At 35.2% G+C, this 20894-nt stretch overlaps 1 long non-coding RNA gene across 2 annotated transcripts in view; it reads left to right on the top strand.

The window, feature by feature from the left end:
- Positions 1-16523, top strand: part of LOC112651795 (uncharacterized) — a 30677-nt gene extending 14154 nt beyond the window's left edge. For both annotated transcript variants that reach the window (XR_003131044.3, XR_003131045.3), the window contains 2 exons: positions 1493-1624; positions 16212-16523. This is a non-coding gene — a long non-coding RNA (uncharacterized LOC112651795). The remainder of the gene's footprint in view (positions 1-1492; positions 1625-16211) is intronic.
- Positions 16524-20894: the final 4371 nt, after the last annotated feature.

Here is a 20894-nt window from a genome sequence, read left to right as displayed (position 1 = left end):
ATAAAACCAAACAACAGGATGTAAAAAAAATGTAATAATCAGCTTTAGAACATGATAGAAAACAGAATTTACCAGTTTCAAAACTACTAAATAAAGAAAAAGAATCACATACTTATCTTGCTTTTTTTTTTTGTATGAACAGTAACTTGAGATAGTCAATAAGCGGAAGTTTCCAACCAACAGTTTCCAAACTGATAAAGACAATAAACAAAGTGGCCATTATATGTTACCCGATGATCTATTCAATACCACTTTATGAAGATTTTTGACAAAAAATTCTGATCTAATTCCCAACATTCCCAACTTACAAAAACTTATGTGAGAGAAGAATATAGAAGAATGTAAAATTAGTAGAATCACAACTATAAGAAACTGTTTTTAAGAAAATCAAATTTGTTTCTTCAACAAATAAATTAGAAGAAAAAAGTGAGAGATAAAGGAAAAGCCTAGAGATTAAAAAACTTAAGAGAGGGATCCCTGGGTGGCGCAGCAGTTTGGCGCCTGCCTTTGGCCCAGGGCGCGATCCTGGAGACCCGGGATCGAATCCCACGTCGGGCTCCCGGTGCATGGAGCCTGCTTCTCCCTCTGCCTATGTCTCTGCCTCTCTCTCTCTCTGTGACTATCATAAATAAATAAAAATTAAAAAAAATAAATAAAAAACTTAAGAGATATAGCAATAAATTAAAATAAACTAAATAAATTAATTTTATTTAGTTTGAAGAGTTTGTGAAAAACAGAAAATAGACATTGGACAGATAGCTTCTGAGACAGTCAATTGAGGAAAGTTGACTACTTTAGTAATTATTGATTATATCTATTTAGGTGTAATATTGATATTTTAATAGGTATATTTTTTAAAAGAGTATATTTTTTAGACATATATGCTTATATATTTATGGATGAAATTACATGACAGGATTTGACTAAAAATTACCCAGGAAGGGATATACATATAAAATAAAATTAACAATGAGTTGTTTTATGAGAAACAATTTGAGAGTGTTTTTCCTTTTTCCATTATTTAAATTCAGAGACTCTGTGACCTTTATATCTCTGGTAGGATTCTTCTGTGAATCATGTGGGTCTGGTGATTCTTCTTAAGGAGTAGGAGCAATGGGATTTTAAGTGTACATCTTTGGAGGGTAGACATATATGTGATTTGGCCTTGCTACTTTCTAACAGTGATTTTAGGCAAGTTACTTAAACTCTCCTAGTCTCAGTTCAATCATAAAATAAATATAATAATAGTTATAACCCAAGATTGTTTTCAGGATTGAGATGATGTGCTTTGTAATTGCTATATTCTTTACCATCATCTAGGACATTTACACGTTTCTTTTGTCTAGCTCTCTCTTCTCTCTCCTCTATGCCTATGTAATTCCTACTGATCCTTCCTGTTTCAATGCTATCATCATTTCTTTAAGAAATCCATTTCTTCCTTCCTAGTGAGGTCAAATCTCTTTATTATGTATTTTATACATTTCCTTTGTAGCTCTGATCACAACTACAAGATCACATTTGTTAAGGAACTATCTCATATCTACCTTCTCGCGTGACTCTAAGCTTGATGATGTCAAGGGACATGTCTGTGTTCAGCACAAATAAAACTGAGAACCAGAACTCGGTAAGAGTTGGTTGTTACTCTTATCTCCATACTCCTAGTAGCTGAGGGAAAAGGATAGGGCCATGAAGAAAAATATAGCATGTTAAATGTAGCGTATCTAATTAGGGGTGAAAATATTTAGAGAAGTTCTCCAAGTTTAGTAGGAAACAAAAGTTTATATGATGGCTGTGGGAGAAAACTTATTGTCCAAACTATTCATCTCAGAGCGACTTTGACTCAGAAAATCACTAGCTCCAGGCACAAATATTGAACCTATGGTATGTGACCTCAAAATGCAGGCAGCCCTGGTCAGCAGTTAAGGCAGAAAGGGGTAAAAAAGGCCAGAAGTGCATTCCTCATCTTAGTGTCCCTGTTCTGGGAAGCACTCTCCTAAATTCTCAGCCAGTGTGTTGAGTTGCTTCTAAATGTTTTGAGCTCAGTTAATGTAAAAGCAATGACATTTCATTAGAAATGTCTTCCTCATTGTCCACAATAATATGTTAAAGTTTAGATTTAAAAGATGAAAATTTCATACTGCCTAACTCACAGGGATGTCATGAAAAATGAATGAAAAGTAAGGGAAATTGCTTTGGAAAATGCAATGCCACACAAAGCTTAGACAGGTGTGGCACCTAAATTCAATTCATCTCATTTAAATTCAATACAACAAATATTGATTAAGCAAGGATAATATCCCATTGGAGCCAGGGGGCACACAAACATAACAGTCACAGACTCCAAATTCCATGGGACTTTACTATTCATCTTGCTCAGTAGATTCCAAAATGTTATCCCCAGATTCTCACAGAGGTATAAATAGGGGTGAAGGAAATGTTGTTTAACTTGTAAGGCCTCTGGTCTCTCATTATGCTTCAACCAGAACAGCATCTTTTTTTATTATATATATTTTTTCAAAGATTTTGTTGGCAATATTGATCCACTGCTAAAAATTTACTGAAAACCATTAATCTAATCTCATTACTTCTCTCGGACTCAACTATGATGATGGAAACTGGTTGCTTTTGATGTCTACCTTTTATTTCATCTTCACGAGCAGAGCCCTGGTTTTATTTTGGATAATACCCTTCCTACATTGGTTACTAATCACTGAGATTGCAGTGAAGACACTTCTGGTCAGGGGTAAGGAATGCCTTATCCAGACCTGGGAAGTAAGCCATATTGAAAGTCATGGGATCAAAACTCCTCAAATCTGAGCCAGTCCTGAGACCAACATTTCCACTCGACTCAGTACTGATTATAGAGCATACATATCTGAATCTCCCTGAAGCCACCCCTTACCAATATTAGGAACTAGGACTTGTCTGGGACCATGGAGCTGACAAATAAGACAAATGAAGCTACTGTAGAAGCCAGCAGAGTCAAGAAATAGACATTGTGTCTAATGATATCACATGAGACCCTGGATCCAGCTGGGAATTGATTATTCAGCTGCCTAAAACAATAAATTTTCTTTGTTTTAAATAGACTGAACAGTCTTCATTTGTTGTTGTGGTGGTTGTTTTCACTTGAAACTGAGAGATGTCCAAATCAAGTGGCTCTCAATGCTGCCATGCCCACATTTATCTAAAATGATGTGGGAACTTACTGTCATATGTGAATTCTTTATGGGCTAACTTTAGAAAGTTCTCTAGGTTGAGCTAAAATGTATCTCCCTCAACTTTATACCCATGGCTCCTGTTCTCCCATTTGGAGTCAGATGGAATATGTCTAATCGTTCACAAGGCCTACAGATATTTGATGATACTTTCTTACCCATTATCCTTGTCCACCTCTTTTCTGCCCATTCCCTTCCTAGAGTTTCTTATCATTGAGTCTAAACCTTATGCTAACCTTATCCACAGAAGTACTTTAAAGATTTTATTTATTTTGTTGAGAGAGTGAGCAAGAGAGAGAAGGAGCAAGGGGAGGGGCAGAGGAAGAAGGAGAAGCAGACTCCCTGCTGAGCAAGGAGCCCAATATAGGGTTTGATTCCAGGACTCTGGGATTGTGATCCAAGCCAAATGTAGATTTTTAACCAACTGAGCCACCCAGGCACCCACACAAAATATTTTTTAGAAGGATATCTTAAAATGACCATTTTTCGCTATTTTATATAACTATTGGAATTAACGTTCAATTATCTTTAGGTGTCTGCCCACAACTTGAACTTTTTTCTTCTTTCTTTCCCCTATTTTAACCTCTGAAGAAGTTTATAAAATGTAAACACTTGAATGGCGAGTGATTAATACATTCCATTTATTTAGAATAGTGCAAGCCCATGTATCCCAAAGCAACATGGAAACAGCTGCCAAACCTACTCACTTCATTTTTCATGGAATGGGAACAGCTGCTGGGTGTCTCATAAACATCTAGGGCAAGACATAAAGAAATTTCAAGGGAAATCCTTTCAAAGCAGGAAGTGTAATGTTCCCAAATCCTTAAAAAAGTAATCTTAGAAAGTGGTAAATTTGGGCAAGACCATAAAAGTTATTATGAGTTCCCGAGAAGAAAGAGATTTTCCCAAAGTCGGAAGGATGTAGTAATAGTTATCAGATCTTCAGGCCTTTGCATTCATTCTGTTTTTTTTTTTTTATATTTTATTTATTTATTCATAAGAGACAGAGAGAGAGAGAGAGAGAGAGAGGCAGAGACACAGGCAGAGGGAGAAGCAGGCCCCATGCAGGGAGCCCGACATGGGACTCGATCCTGGGTCTCCAGGATCAGGCCCTGGGCTGAAGGCTGTGCTAAACCGCTGAGCCACCCAGGCTGCCCTTCATTCTGTTTTTGATGCTAGTTTGACACAGCAGCATATAATCAATGATCAACCATTCCAACATCAAGTACATTAATTTGGAGGAAAGAGATAACCACAACATGTATCCTTTAAAAAAATAGAATTGATAGGTGATTTGTGAGCTTATCTAATTACTAAGATTTAGCCAGGAACTCTTTCTCCATTCTGCCTAAAGTCCTAATCTAAACAAGTAATCTAAATGAGATAGATCCTATGAACCAAGGGAAATTCTACCAGAGTCAAATTGTTCAAGTATTCATCCTGACATGTATTTACCAAACACTTTTGAGTCCCATAGAGAAGGCACAGAGTTGAATATGTTGTATATGTTGTGGAGGCAGAAGGTGCGGAGGTGGGGTGGGAAATAGATGATGTCTGCTTTCAAGAAATTTACAAACTCTGAGGAAGTTCCTAAGACATGTATTTTTCAGTGTTAACTAACAATAAATGTAGTATTAAATTCTATCTCACCCTCTTTACTAACGTCATGGGGAACATTCTTTGTTCTTGGCTTTAGCGTTTGGTAAACTTATGTCTGGGTGAAAAGTTAAGACTCTTAAGCTATGCATTTAAATGCCTTATCTCATTCTCCCTTTATGTTTTTCAAACACTACTCTTCAAAATCTATCTATACCTCAGCTCATCTACAAAGCTTTCTTCGAAGTCTCCTCCACTTTTAATGAGCCCTTCTAACATATATTCATGGGATTTTTTTTTTTTTTATGCTTAGGTGAATGCTGCCTAATATAGTTAAGTTGACTGCTTTCTATGTTAGGACTTACTCCTCCAGGTACACTGAGCACCTGGGCAGTAAATGCCTTACATTTTCCTCAGTTCCTAGAACAGCACTATTTAAGTGTTGTTCAAAGGAAGAAATGAACAAATGCCCCTCCCCTATGATTCTCCATGGCCAACCAAGTCTACCCCAGAAACCTTTTCCAAGTAGCCATCTAAAGCCAGTCATGATTGAGCTAAAACATACCTTAAGGGCAAGGGTTATTTTTTATTTTAATTTTGCCATAGTTCCCCTAGATGGGAAAAAAAAAAAAAAAAAAAAAAAAAACCTTAGTTTGCCTACTTCATCCATTACTAGCCTGTGGGATGAGTATGAAGGAATAGAATTTGGTGATAATAGATTAGAATCAAATAGTCAAAACAGTATGAGATTATCTATCAGTGAAGCACCACATAATCTAGGCTAATAGAAGAGCAGCCTTTGAAAACTACAGCCAATTCATCAATTATCTTACCTGAAAATGCAAAAAATTCCAACAATCTGGCATGTGCGGAGAGTGGGAGAGATTTTCAGTGTTGTGAACAAATCTGTGGAGTCCTGTGCTTTAAAGAATGCTTATTTGGAGAGCTCAGTGAACTGTAAAAATGATGGGAGGAAAAGGAGAAAGTCGAGGAGGGAGAGGAATAAATTTTAATGATCCTTAATAGAAGGTTAGTAGGCAACTAGTAAGAGATTACATATATAAAATAAACTATCTTACTATTCACACACACATATATACATATATATATATATATATTACACACATACATACACATCAACCATATAAACAAAGAAAGGGCTTGCATGTTTGATCATTTAGGTTCCATTGGGAATGTCCTCATGGCAAGTGAGGAGTCTACCTGGAGACTCTCCTCTTCCAAAGAAGCAGATTTTAAAGAAGACATCACCAAGACTAAAGCTCATGAACTTCCCTCAGAGGAGCCACCTTGAGGAGGAATTTTTATTTCTTTTTGTTCTACTTGGGTTCTGACAGAATTAACATATTAACTGAAACAGAGTAAGAAGAGAGAGAACAATACAGTAGGGTCCACTTAAACCCAGTTCAAAGCTGAAGCATATCCAGAGGAATACTAACTCAATTATTAAGTGGCAACGTGTATTTGTTCTAAATGTGTGGCTGGATCTTACGTAAGTGGCAGGTCTTTGCAGACTGTCACCTGCTAAAAAGACCATCCCTAGCTATAAAGCAATGCATATTTCAATCTCTCAGGAAGAAGACAGCCAAGATAATGTAGTTCATCTGAAACTTTATAGCAAGCAAAATCCTTACTAGCTCTCTTTCCATCTCACAAATATCCTTGGTTCCTTTCTGCCTGTTAGCTGATCATTCAATCAAACCTGCTTGCTTTTCAAGTTGGATGACTATAGAGATTATGATTCAAACCAGAACAATTTTGATAGGGAAAGGTGATGCTAAACATTGCAATTTATACAATATTGAAATGATTACTGACTGTTAAATTGATTTTACTTTATTTGTATCCTATTCCAAAACTGTTTTCAAAAGCAAAAGGTTTTCTTAAAATATAAAACCAGCATACCTTAGTATGCTTAAACAAAAGAAAAAATAAAACTTTACATTATTTAGGCATTAAAAATATAATGAGCAGTATAAGTTTAAATCAGGTATTTTAATCAATTACTTGGCCATTTTTGTCTTTAAAAATATGTCATTGGTGTTTTTTTAAATAATATATTCTTTTCCAATAATATGGCTTTGTTATTATTTTTTAAATAAAATTACCTGTAAGCTTCTTTAAAGTAGCATTTTGTGTTTAATAAGTTTGAAATTTTTGAAAACTTCAAATTCACTCTATAAAGCTTATTTTGTTTTGAAAAAATATGAAAACTCTTTCTAAATGTGGCATATGCTTGTCAGCTGTCCATTCTGTTAAATGAAAAATAATCTGTATCCAAATATTTCTGTCCATTTTTAAGCTTCAATTTAGAGTTTATTCACCAAATATTTTTATAGGGCAAACTCTTTCAAATGACTTCTATGATTAATTTGTTATTTTAGCTTGATAAAGAAAATAATGTATCATTTGAATTTCATTCCAATGCAGTATAGAATAAAACTATAACCAATTTAAAATAGTTAGATAGTTTTCACTATCTTTCAGTGTGCAGCTTTTTTTAATAACTGAAATTTGGCTCACCTGGGTGGCTAAGTGGTTGAGTATCTGCTTCTGCCCAGGGCATGATCCTGGAGACTGGGGATTGAGTCCCACATCAAGCTCTTTGCTTGGAACCTGCTCCTCCCTCTGCCTGTGTCTCTGCCTCTCTCTCTGTCTCTCTCTCTCTCTGTCATGAATAATTAAATAAAATATTTAAAAAACAACAACAAAATAAATGACTGAAATTCACTAAGAACTTTATAAGCACTTATGTGTTGGTACAGCCATTTTAGAAAAGACTTTGGCAGTTCTTATATGGTTAAATAACCATACACTTACTAAATGATCCAATAATTCCTAGATATTTACCCAAGAGAAATAAAAAGTTATATTCACACAAAAACCTATACCTGAATGTTTATATCAACTTTATTCATAATTGCCAAAAGCTGAATACAATCCAAATATCCTCCAAATTGCTGATGAATAAAATCACTATGGTACATCCCTATCATGGAACACTACTTAGCAATACAAAGGAATGACTATGAGTATATAGTAACACAGATGAATACCAAATACATTACCCTAAGTGAAAGATTCCAAATTCATAAGGTTACTAATGCATAATTCAATTTCCATTCCCTTCTGGAAAAGGCAAAAATATAGAGATATGGGGTGGGGCTGGGGCACAGATAGACTGTAAATATCATAATATTTTTGGTACAACCATTATATAGATTGATTGCCTCAATGGTTTCATGGTTGTAGAAGCTTATCAAAGTGAATAGAACTGTACACCAAAGCGAGTGAATGTTAATGTATGTATATACCAATTTAAAATAATTTCCAAAAAAGGTCTTGAAAACAAAGTTCCTTGGTGTAAAACAGAGTTATATAGTAGCTGTATAGAATTAGCAGTAGCATCAGAATTGGAAAATCCTATAAAAAATTACTAACATTCCCCCAAAGTATTTTATTTTATGTAATTTATATAATACTCAGAAGTCCAGAAGAGAAACAAATCAAACTTTAAGAGGGTTGTAAAAAAAAAGTTAATATGTTTTGTGTTCCACTATTTGAATATCTAAATGAGGATTTCCTATAGAATTTGAAGAAAACACAATAAAAACTGGAAGGATTAATTAACAAAAAAAATCAAAATAATGTAAGATAGATAAGCTGACTTTAACAAGAAATCCAAAATTTTTGGAGGGAGAGAGAATCCCAAGACTCCATGCTGAGCATGGAGCCCACCACAGGGCTAGATCCCAGTACAGGGCTAGATACCACAACTCTCAGATCATGACCTGAGCTGAAATCAAGGGTTTAGTGCTTAACCAACTGAGCCACCCAGAGACCCCAAAACTCAAATATTTCTGATATCCAAATGAATTTGGTAAGCAAAAAGAGAAAGTGAATATTGCTTCACTGAGCTTTTTAAAAATATATATTCAACATCACCTTTGTCAAACAAATGTTGTAACTTAATTACTCTGCATGCATAAAAATGCTTGTAAATTTTGATAACTGCTATGTCTATTTTGGTGAAAATCTGCATGTTGTTTGGAGGCAATTATAAATGAGGAAGTCTCATAAATAATGTCAAGTACATTTCAGCTCCATGGTATAATTTAATAAGAACACAGAATTTAGTAAGAATGTAATTTTATGGCTCACTAAAATATGCATTCTTATTACCACCACAAAAATTATTTTAAATGATGGATTTTTAAATTGAATTTACATTAATAATCAAAATAATGTCACATTTTACCACTGACAGATGAAGTCTGAAATGTTTTATTTTGACTCCATGAATTGGATAACAAATTGAATCATGATCAAAATGATTTGGTTTTATGTTAGAAGCATTTGATGATAATGATATAAAACAGGCATCATTAGCTGCTCGCAAAGTCTTTTTTATGCTAATAGAGGCCATATATTGTTATTGTTTCATTTTCTATATAGTCACTGAAAAACTCAGAAATGAGAATGAGTAAAATTAAATTTAGAAAAACATTGATGATTTTTTATTAGAACTTTGTTAAAAACGCAAATCTTTGACCCCAATCCAGACCTAAAGAAGCAGCAACTTTGGAGCTACACCTTAGCCATCTGTGTTTTAGCAAGCCCTCCAGTATATTCTGATGCATGTGCATGTTTGACAGCTAGTTGTATAAATGAAAAGTCATGTTTCACAGAATGCTCTGTAAATGTACCTTCTTCTGCTATAGGTGCTGAATCATTTTTTGGGCAAAGTCTTCATAAAAAAGCTACTGATCACTGAGTCTAGAAATAGATCCACACACATATTTTTAATTGATTTTTTTTAAGATTTTATTTATTCATGAGAGAGAGAGACACAGAGAGAGAGAGAGAGAGGCAGAGACACAGGCAGAGGGCAAAGCAGGCTCCATGCAGGGAGCCCCAGGTGGGACTCCACCCAGAGTCTCCAGGATCACGCCCTGTGCTGAAGGGGCACTAAACCACTGAGCCACAGGGGCTGCCCTTAATTGACTTTTCAATCTAAGTCCCTAGGCAACTCAAAGGAGAAAGGGTAACATGTTCAATAAACTGTATTGTAACAACTGGATGGCTATTTCCAAAACAAAACAGAAACAAAGAAACCTCAATCCTATATGTTACACTATATGCAAAAAATGACTCAAAATTGATCACACAGGGGCAGCCCCAGTGGCTCAGTGGTTTAGCGCTGCCTTCAGCCCAGGGCCTGATCCTGGGGACCCAGGATGGAGTCCCACATCAGGTTCCCTGCATGGAGCCTGCTTCTCCCTCTGCCTGTGTCTCTGCCTCTTTCTCTCTTGGTGTCTCTCATGAATAAATAAATAAAATCTTTAAAAGAAATTATCACACAGCTTGAGTAAGAGCTAATACTATAAAACTTCCAGAACAATAACAACAGCAAAAAGGATAAAATCTTTGTAACCTTGGGTATGGAAAGGATTTTCTTAAATAAGACATAAATAGCATAAACTAAAAAAGAAAATAAATCAATAAATTAAACTTGATCAAAATTTAAGACTTTTGCTTTTCAAAAGACACTATTAATAAAAGTAAAAGGCAATCCACAGCCTAGGGGAAATATATTTGCAAGATACCTCTGCCAAAAAACTTGTTTCTTGTAGATATATGTATGTGTGTGTAGATATTCACTTAGAAATAAAATATTTAAGCAAATATTTCACCAAAAAGAGATAGAAAGATGGCAAATAAGCACATGGAAAAATGGTTACCTTAATTTATCAGTAAGAAAATACAACTTGAAATAAGAAAATACTACATAGCCACTAGAATGACTACAAATAAAAAAAAATAAAAACTGACCATACCAACTGTTGGCAAAGATAAGGAAGAAAGGGAACTCTTAAAAATCATAGGTGAGATTGTAAAATGGCACAACTACTTTGAAAAGGTTTAGCATTTTCCTAAGGTATACTACCATACAACACAATCATTCTACTCCTACATATTTACCCAAGGGAAATGAAAACATTCAATTTACCCAAAGACTTGTGCAAATGTTCATAATAACTTTTTTTTTTTTGTTATAGCCAAACACTAGAAACAATTCACATGTTTATCTGTGGATAAACGATGGATTAAAAAAATGGACAAATACATTATAGTGTATATAATAGAATACTACTCGGTAAGAAAAAAGGATAAATGATACATGCAGCATCATTGAATTTCAAATAATTATGCTGAGTGAAAGAATTCAGACCTCCCTAAACATGAACAAGAGTACATTCTGTGATTCTTTTATATAAATTTCCTAAAAATGCAAACAAAGCTATAGTGACAGAAAGCAGATCAATGGTTGCCTGGAGACAGGATGAAAGTGGGTGGTATGTGAGGAAGAATGAAGTTGCAAAAGTGCCCAAGGAACTCCTAGGGAGATAGATATATTATCTTGGTTGTGGTGACAATTTCACAAATGTACGCATTTGTCAAAACTCATCATTAAATATTTTAAATATGTTTATTGGACTTTGATTATACTTCACTAAAGTTGGAAAAATAAAAATCTAAATGCTTTATCAGATGGCATAAACCATGAATTCCCCAAGCAAACCATGATGTATGGTTATCTCTACTTTATAGACACACATACTTACTTATATTGTTAATTTTTAATATTCTTTCAGCTCTTAGATTAATGTGTACCTCTCTTTCAAACAATCTATTCCTAGTCATTCCTGATTGCATTTTTCTTTTCCACATTTGCGTTTAGCACCATTTACCTCTTTTCTTTCAAGAAGTATTGCAATGTATATTTGCATTTATATCCATTGAATTAATGTTTATCTCCTTCCATGAGATTGTAAGAAATGTGACTTCTAGAATATTTTCTTCCACCTTACTCTTAGATTTAAAAAAGGTAGTCTACCCTTCTAATTTATGTAATCAGTGAAATAATTGTAATAATTACACTTTACATTAAAATATTCACATATGAAGAAACATTCCCTCATTTATTACTGTGTCTGATCATTCTAATAATTCAGTGTAAAAATGCAAGAAAAATAAAAATATCTCCTTTTATGAATGAGCCTGAAACCCAGGAGATCACAGAAACAATCAAGCAGTAGAAATAAGTCTTGAACCCAAAGATATGACACCCAGGCTACTGTCATATGCATTAAGCTACACCTACTGCTTTAAAGATCCTACCTTATCTCATTTGTAGATATTTCAAGTGCCTTCTAACCCAATAATTATTAACTATGGATGTATACTGAAAATATCTGAACAGTTGGATTCATTCATTCATTCATTCATTCATTTGATACTAATACTGCTGACCCACTTTCAGAGATTCTGATTAATAAGTCCAAGATGCCTGTTGGGCTGAAGAGTTGTCAAAACTCTCCAGGTGATTTTAATATGCAGCAAAGTTTAGAGCTTCTGATTTATTGGGCCTTAGTCTGGGGAATTATACTACCTCCAATTCATTCTCACTCTGAAGCAAGTACACTTATCCCAAACATAAATATATTTCACTTGTCCACTGAAAGCCTGCTATGTTGCCATACAAACTACTAGGTGTCACATAGCCCAGACTTGGCTAAAGGAATCAGAAACAACTGATTCAATGGTTGGGGCAGGGAAAAAATGAGATGAGTCCAGAATATATAGGGACAAAAATTAAGAAAGTGCTGAAATGAAATGATGAAAGCATGCCAAAAGCCACAGGGGCAACTTGAAGGGACTTTCACTGGCTAATTGCAGTCTCAAAATAAATGACAGTAATAGATGATAATAGATTACCCAAATTAAATATCTATGATTACATAATGATAATAAACAATAGAGGAAAAGGAAATTCATTCTTTATAAGAGAATGTCAATTAATACATTTAGAAGATGGAATTAGAAAAGATCAGCATTTTCAATGACCACACTTATAATTAATTCAGGCAAAAAAATCAAAATGATGCTAATATCAGTGGGTCAAAGTTTTATAGGGAAACTGGATATTTAAAAAAAGGAAACTGGATATTGATGTAGTCTCACAATATCTTCTAATAAAATACTTACTGTAAATTTAGCTTTATATTTTTACAAGTAAAAATAGTAACTTTACAATGGACAGGTCTGGCTGACAGCACCTTAACCAAGTGATCTCAGTTAAGATCATCAATAAAATGACACGTTGTGCCTCTGGATGTGATGTTCTGAGAAGGACACAGTATTACTTATGTGATATTCCTGCCAAAAAAAAAATGCAATATGTGAATCTAATCATAAGACAACACCAGACAAATCCAAAGTGAGAGACATTCTATTAATTTGTACTCTCCAAAAATGTCAAGAAAAGCTGAGAACTGTTCTAAATTGAGGGAGACCAAAGACACCCGACAACTGGATGTAGTGGGTGTTCCTGGATTGGTTATTAAATTGAAAAGAGGGTGGGAGCCCAAAACCTATAAAGAATGTTATTAGTAATGGCAAAATTTGAAGATAAAATATTAAATAAAGGCTACATTTTCTGATTTCAATAATTGTACTATGTAGGAGAATATTCTTGTTCTTAGGAAATACACACTTAAGTGTGTGCGGTGTTAAAAAGGCAACATGACAGCAACATTTTGAAATTTTCAAACATTTCCAAAATCATAATTACAGAGATAGGGAGAAAGAGGGAGAAGGAGGGAAAAGGAGGGAGAAGTGAAGGGAAGGTGGAGGAAAGGAGAGGCGAGAGGGAGTGGCAGAGAGATCAATGGGCAAAATGGAAATAGTATTCTATAATATTCCGACAACTTTTCTTTAAGTTTGAAATTTTATCAAAATAAAAGTGACAAACAAAACAAAACAAAGGGTTGCTAGAACTCATACAGCAATTCGGTAGCATGGCAGGATACAAAATCAATGCCCAGAAGTCAGTGGCATTTCTATACACTAACAATGAGACTGAAGAAAGAGAAATGAAGGAGTCAATCCCATTTACAATTGCACCCAAAAGCATAAGATACCTAGGAATAAACCTAACCAAAGATGTAAAGGATCTATACCCTCAAAACTATAGAACACTTCTGAAAGAAATTGAGGAAGACACAAAGAGATGGAAAAATATTCCATGCTCATGGATTGGCAGAATTAATATTGTGAAAATGTCAATGTTACCCAGGGCAATATACACGTTTAATGCAATCCCTATCAAAATACCATGGACTTTCTTCAGAGAGTTAGAACAAATTATTTTAAGATTTGTGTGGAATCAGAAAAGACCCCGAATAGCCAGGGGAATTTTAAAAAAGAAAACCATAGCTGGGGGCATCACAATGCCAGATTTCAGGTTGTACTACAAAGCTGTGGTCATCAAGACAGTGTGGTACTGGCACAAAAACAGACACATAGATCAGTGGAACAGAATAGAGAATCCAGAAGTGGACCCTGAACTTTATGGTCAACTAATATTCGATAAAGGAGGAAAGACTATCCACTGGAAGAAAGACAGTCTCTTCAATAAATGGTGCTGGGAAAATTGGACATCCACATGCAGAAGAATGAAACTAGACCACTCTCTTTCACCATACACAAAGATAAACTCAAAATGGATGAAAGATCTAAATGTGAGACAAGATTCCATCAAAATCCTAGAGAAGAACACAGGCAACACCCTTTTTAAACTCGGCCATAGTAACTTCTTGCAAGATACATCCACGAAGGCAAAAGAAACAAAAGCAAAAATGAACTATTGGGACTTCATCAAGATAAGAAGCTTTTGCACAGCAAAGGATACAGTCAACAAAACTCAAAGACAACCTACAGAATGGGAGAAGATATTTGCAAATGACATATCAGATAAAGGGCTAGTTTCCAAGATCTATAAAGAACTTCTTAAACTCAACACCAAAGAAACAAACAATCCAATCATGAAATGGGCAAAAGACATGAACAGAAATCTCACAGAGGAAGACATAGACATGGCCAACATGCACATGAGAAAATGCTCTGCATCACTTGCCATCAGGGAAACACAAATCAAAACCACAATGAGATACCACCTCACACCAGTGAGAATGGGGAAAATTAACAAGGCAGGAAACAACAAATGTTGGAGAGGATGTGGAGAAAAGGGAACCCTCATACACTGTTGGTGGGAATGTGAACTGGTGCAGCCACTCTGGAAAACTGTGTGGAGGTTCCTCAATCAGTTAAAAATATACCTGCCCTACGACCCAGCAATTGCACTGTTGGGGATTTACCCCAAAGATACAGATGCAATGAAACGCCGGGACACCTGCACCCCGATGTTTATAGCAGCAATGGCCACGATAGCCAAACTGTGGAAGGAGCCTCGGTGTCCATCGAAAGATGAATGGATAAAGAAGATGTGGTTTATGTATACAATGGAATATTACTCAGCTATTAGAAATGACAAATACCCACCATTTGCTTCAACGTGGATGGAACTGGAGGGTATTATGCTGAGTGAAGTAAGCCAGTCGGAGAAGGACAAACATTATATGTTCTCATTCATTTGGGGAATATAAATAATAGTGAAAGGGAATATAAGGGAAGGGGGAAGAAATGTGTGGGAAATATCAGAAAGGGAGACAGAACGTAAAGACTGCTAACTCTGGGAAACGAACTAGGGGTGGTGGAAGGGGAGGAGGGCGGGGGGTGGGAGTGAATGGGTGACGGGCACTGGGGGTTATTCTGTATGTTAGTAAATTGAACACCAATAAAAAATAAATTAAAAAAAAAATAACACCCATTTAAAAAAAAAAAAAAAAAAAAAAAACAAAGGGTGCTCAGCTCTGCACCCTCTCTTCTTCCAGTCCTCCTACTCACACCTACTCTGTGGAGACTCTGCTGCATTGTTGTTGGTACACAATCACTTAAACCTCCTGGAATGTGCTACTCTTACTTCTCTTGGGTAATCCCTATCCATTCTTTCAAAGTCATTGCAGGTATTCTGAATTCTGTAGAGCCTTCCCTGGGCTATCGCCAGCCCACCTGCCTTGTCTGAGTGCCCTGTAGCACTCACTGTACCCTCCTCTTTCACCGTTCTGCTCACACTATCCCACTGTTCATCTCCTCCACTGAACAAGGAGTCCTTCATCTTACTGTTTGTCATATCCCCAGTTTCTCATACACACACAAAGCATGTAATCAAAAACTGATGAATTGATTGTTAAGTGAATGCCCTACATTAAGCAAAATATTAGCATCAAACACTGGTTATGTTTCAGAATAACTTTTGAGAATGGGAAAAGAATATGGCTAAATTAACCTATTTCCATGATTTTTCATTTGATACATATTATCAGCATATTTTATATACACTTCAGTATATAAATGTTAATAGAGTTCTTAAAAATTTTTACTTTCTGACAAAAATAATTATTTTTCCTCTTCCAGTGTCTAAGGAGGCAAACTCCTAACAAGTGGAGGGGCATTTTTTGGTGAGCACAAATCCTCTCTCCTCAAACATCCACCTATTGAAGCATGTATTGATGATGGATATGACTAGGCTGTGGCAGAGTTGAAATACTCTGCATAGAGAGACAAGGATACAGAGAGCCTGGGAGGAGGATCCAGAAGAAGGATGAGATTGATGAGTGCCCATGGGGAAGGATGAGAGGAAAAGAGAGAGACTAAGAGATACAGAAGCTGAAAGGGAGTTGCTGGGACGAAGAGATGTTCTGTTCTAATAAACATTTGCTGAATGGATATATGAGAGTGTGATGTGTATTTGGAATGTGAAGTTTTGTGTACTCGAAACCACAAAACCTTCAGGAAGATACTTATTTTCATTAATGTCTAATAGAGCAGATTGGAGAAGGATAGACTACTCATTCAGCAAGGGGGAGGCTGGTACATGGGAGCCTATTCCTTTCCCCTTTTGGGGTACATCACATGGACACTTGACCAAATGTCACACATAGAACCATAGTGATTTTTTTTATAGATAGTACCTATTTTGATTGGCCAGTGCCAACATCAAATATTTTTAATGTCTCTGATAATAATGTGATAGAATACATTTGATAGCACAATATGATAATACAAAAAGAAATTTGCTAAAATAAATTTGAAAGAGAAAATAATTCCATATAAAAAGCTATCTTGGGATCCCTGGGTGGCACAGCAGTTTAGCGCCTGCCTTTGGCCCAGGGCGCGATCCTGGAGACCCGGGATTGAATCCCACATCGGGCTCCCGGTGCATGGAGCCTGCTCCTCCCTCTGCCTGTGTCTCTGCCTCTCTCTCTCTCCCTCTCTCTCTCTCTGTGACTATCATAAATAAATAAAAATTAAAAAAAAAAAAAGCTGTCTGGGAAGAAGAGATTCATCACATAAGATGAACCAATTAGGGCTTCAGTCAGTAAGTGCTTCTGGTGTTCAAATATCATGAAATATTGGGATCATTTTATAAGAGTTTCTAAAATTTATATTCCAGGCTATTGTTATATATTCAATTATGTTAAACACATGCTCATTGAGGAGATATGTTGAGGCTCTACCCTCAAGGACCTTATAATCTAGAGAAACAAATTAATATATAAACAATACAAATAATGTGTTAAAACATATAAATGCAAATGCTTTTGACTCTTAAATAATCTGAACATTAGATTCCAAAATAAATAAAGTCATGGAAACAAAATCGAGACAGAAAAATAAAAACCTCAGTAATTTAAGTAAAGATAAAGGCAATATATTGTCTAAGAATACTAGATGGGCCAGGAGCCACCCCATCCATCAAGACATCCACAGCAGTAGTGGACCTACTATAACAGTAAAACATATGCAGCTCATACATGGGACACCACTGGAGCACCTGGCTTTGGTGTCTAGGGGATTATTATACCTGTGGGCTTCAAGGATGTTTCCTAAATAAGACCACTCTTTCAAGAGCATGAGAAATAGCTGAACATACACTCTGAGGAAGTGGGATTTATTTCAGGAATACAAGGATGGTTAAACATCTGCAAATCAATCAATGTGATATACCACATTAATAAAGTAAAAGATAAAAATCATACAATCATCTCAATAGATGCAGAGAAAGCATTTTACAAAACCCAAGAGCCATTTATGATAAAAACAAAGTGGGTATAATAAAATACACCTCAACATAATAATAAATATGGATAATAAACCCATAGCTATCATCATACTCCATATTCAATGGTAATACGCTAAAGGTTTTTTTTTCTAAGATCAAAAACAAGATCTGAAAGCTCATGCATGCCACTTTTATTCAAAATAGTATTGGTAGTTCTTGCCACAGCAGATAGGCAAGAAAAACAAAATTATCCAAATTGTAAAAGAAGTAAAACTGTCACTATATGCAGATGACATGATACTATATACAGAAACCCTAAAGTCTTCACACACACACACACACACACACACACACACAAACTATTAGAGTAAATGATTTCAGTAAACTTGGAGGATTTAAAATCAATATACAGAGGAGCACGTGGATGGCTCAGTGGTTGAGTGTCTGTCTTTGGCTCAGGTCTTGATCCTGGGTCCTGGGGTCATGTCCCTCATCAGGCTCCTTGCAGGGAGCCTGCTTCTCCCTCTCCCTATGTCTCTGCCCCTCTCTCTGAGTCTCTGAGGAATAAATAAATAATCTTAAAAAATAAAATCAATATACAGAGATCTGCTGCATTCTATACACTAATAACAAGCTATCAGAAAAAGAAATTCAAACAATCCTGCTTATAATTGAATCAAAAAGAACAAAATACCTAGGAATAAATGTAATCAAGGGAGTGAAAGACCTGTACTATAAAAAATATAAGAGAATGATGCAAGAGATTAAAGACACAAATAAATGGAAAGCTATACTGTGCCCATTGAATGGAAGATTTAATATTGTTAAAATATCCTTAAAATCCAAGGAAATCCACAGATTCAGTGCAATCTCTACCCAATACCAATGGCATTTTTTTCACAGAACTAGAAAAATAAAATAAAATTCGTATGGAACCATGAAACCCAAATAACCAAAACAATCCTGAAAAAAGAACAAAGCTGGAGGTATGTTCCCAGATTTCAAACAATACTACAGAGCTATAGTAACCAAAAAGGTATGGCACTGCCATAAAAACAGACACATAAATCAATAGAACAGAACAGACTACTCAGAAGTAAATTCATGCCTATCTAGTCAATTAATCTATGCCAAAGGAAGACCATCCAATGAGAAAAGACAGTCTCTTCAATAAATGGTATTTGGAAACTGGACAGCTACATGCAGAAGAAAGAAACCAGACTACTTTCTTACACTAAACACAAATATTAACTCAAAATGGATTAAGGACCTAAATATAAGACTTGAAACTGTAGAACTCCTAGAAGATGACATGGTCCTTAAGCTCTTTGACATCAGTTTTAACAAAATATTATCTGGATCTGTCTTTTCAGGTAACTATAACAAAACAAAAACCAGTGGAACTATATCAAATTAAAAATCTTTTGCACATGAAAGAAAACCATCAATAAAACAAAACAAAACAAAAAATCTAATGAATGGGAGAACACATTTACAAATTATGTATCTGAAAGGGGTTAACAACCAAAATATATGATAACTCATACAACTCAATATTTAAAAAAAATCCATTTTAAAAATAAATGGAGAATCTAAATAGACATTTTCCTAAGGAAGATATACACATGGCCAATAGTTATATGAAAACCTATCAACCATGTAAATATGGCTCAGCATCGCTAACTTCAAGTAAATGCAAATCAAAACCACAATGAGATGTCATCTCACATATGCTAGAATGGCTATTATCCAAAATACAAAAATTGTAAGCATCCACAAAGATGTGAAGAAAAAAGTGCCTCCATGCACTGTTGGTGGGAACGCAACTACTATGGAAAATAGTATGGAAATGTCTCAAAAAATTAAAAATAGAACTACCATACTATTAAAAAAATTCCACTTCTCGGTAGTTATCTGAAGAAATTGAAAACACTAATTCAAAAAGATATATGTATCCTTATGTTCATGGCAGCATTATTTACAATAGCCAAGCTATGGAACCAACATAAGTGTCCATCAATCGAAAAAGATGTCATTGGTATATATGTACACAAACACACATGAAGTATTATTCAGCCATAAAAACAAATGAAACGTTGCCATTTGTAACAACATACATGAAAGTAGAGGATATTATGCTAAATGAGTTAAGTCAGAAAAAGAAAAACACCATATGATATTCATTCATGTGGAATCTAAAAACCAAAACAATTAAACAAAGAAAATGAAACAGAAACAGACTCATAGATACAGAGAAAATGGTTGCCAGAAGGAAAGGGGGTAAAAAATGGAAGAAATAGGTGAAGAGGATTAACAGGTACAAACTTTCAAATATAAATAAGTCATGGAGATGTAACATACAGCATTGGGAATGTAGTCAATAATACTGTAATAACTTCATACAGTGATAGCTGGTAACTTACTTAATGTATATAAATATCAAATCACTGTGTTGCACACCTGAAACTACTACAATATTTTATATCAATTATTCTTCAATTAAAAATAAGAATACTATAATACAACCATATAATTAAGAGCTCTACCTTAGAGCTAGATGCTCAGGTAGAGGCTTTGACTTAGTCACTAAATGTGTGACCTTGAGTAAGTCACTAAGTCCATCTAGATAGCAATTTGTCTTTTGCACAGTGAGGGGTAGGATAAGACCAAGTGTTTCATATATTCTGCAAAATGGCCCTATGTGGTGAGACAGTATCCATTTGGCAAAACTGTGTGTCCTCTATTCGCTCTGCTAACCGAAGCAGTCCTACTTTTCTATATTCTATATGTTAGGAATCTGTTTCTGTTTCGTTTGCAAGTTTCTGTCACTAAAAATGGAACTAAATTTCCTCTAAGTCATGTTGTAGCTCATAATAGACCCTGACATTTCTTAGGGGAAAGCAGTCAGAGGTGAAAACTAGTAAGTGTGTCCATGAAAGATCCACTTTGTCTTTAGGATATAATGTCTTTAGTATATCAACTCCCAAGGAAATCCTTTTAGGTTGAGATTTGTGCTACATTATATATTTCTAAAA

Source organism: Canis lupus, chromosome 4 (assembly GCF_003254725.2).
Source record: "Canis lupus dingo isolate Sandy chromosome 4, ASM325472v2, whole genome shotgun sequence".
Lineage (NCBI taxonomy): Eukaryota > Metazoa > Chordata > Mammalia > Carnivora > Canidae > Canis > Canis lupus.
Note: the sequence above shows the minus strand (reverse complement) of the source record. Positions and strands in the feature narration are given on the sequence as shown.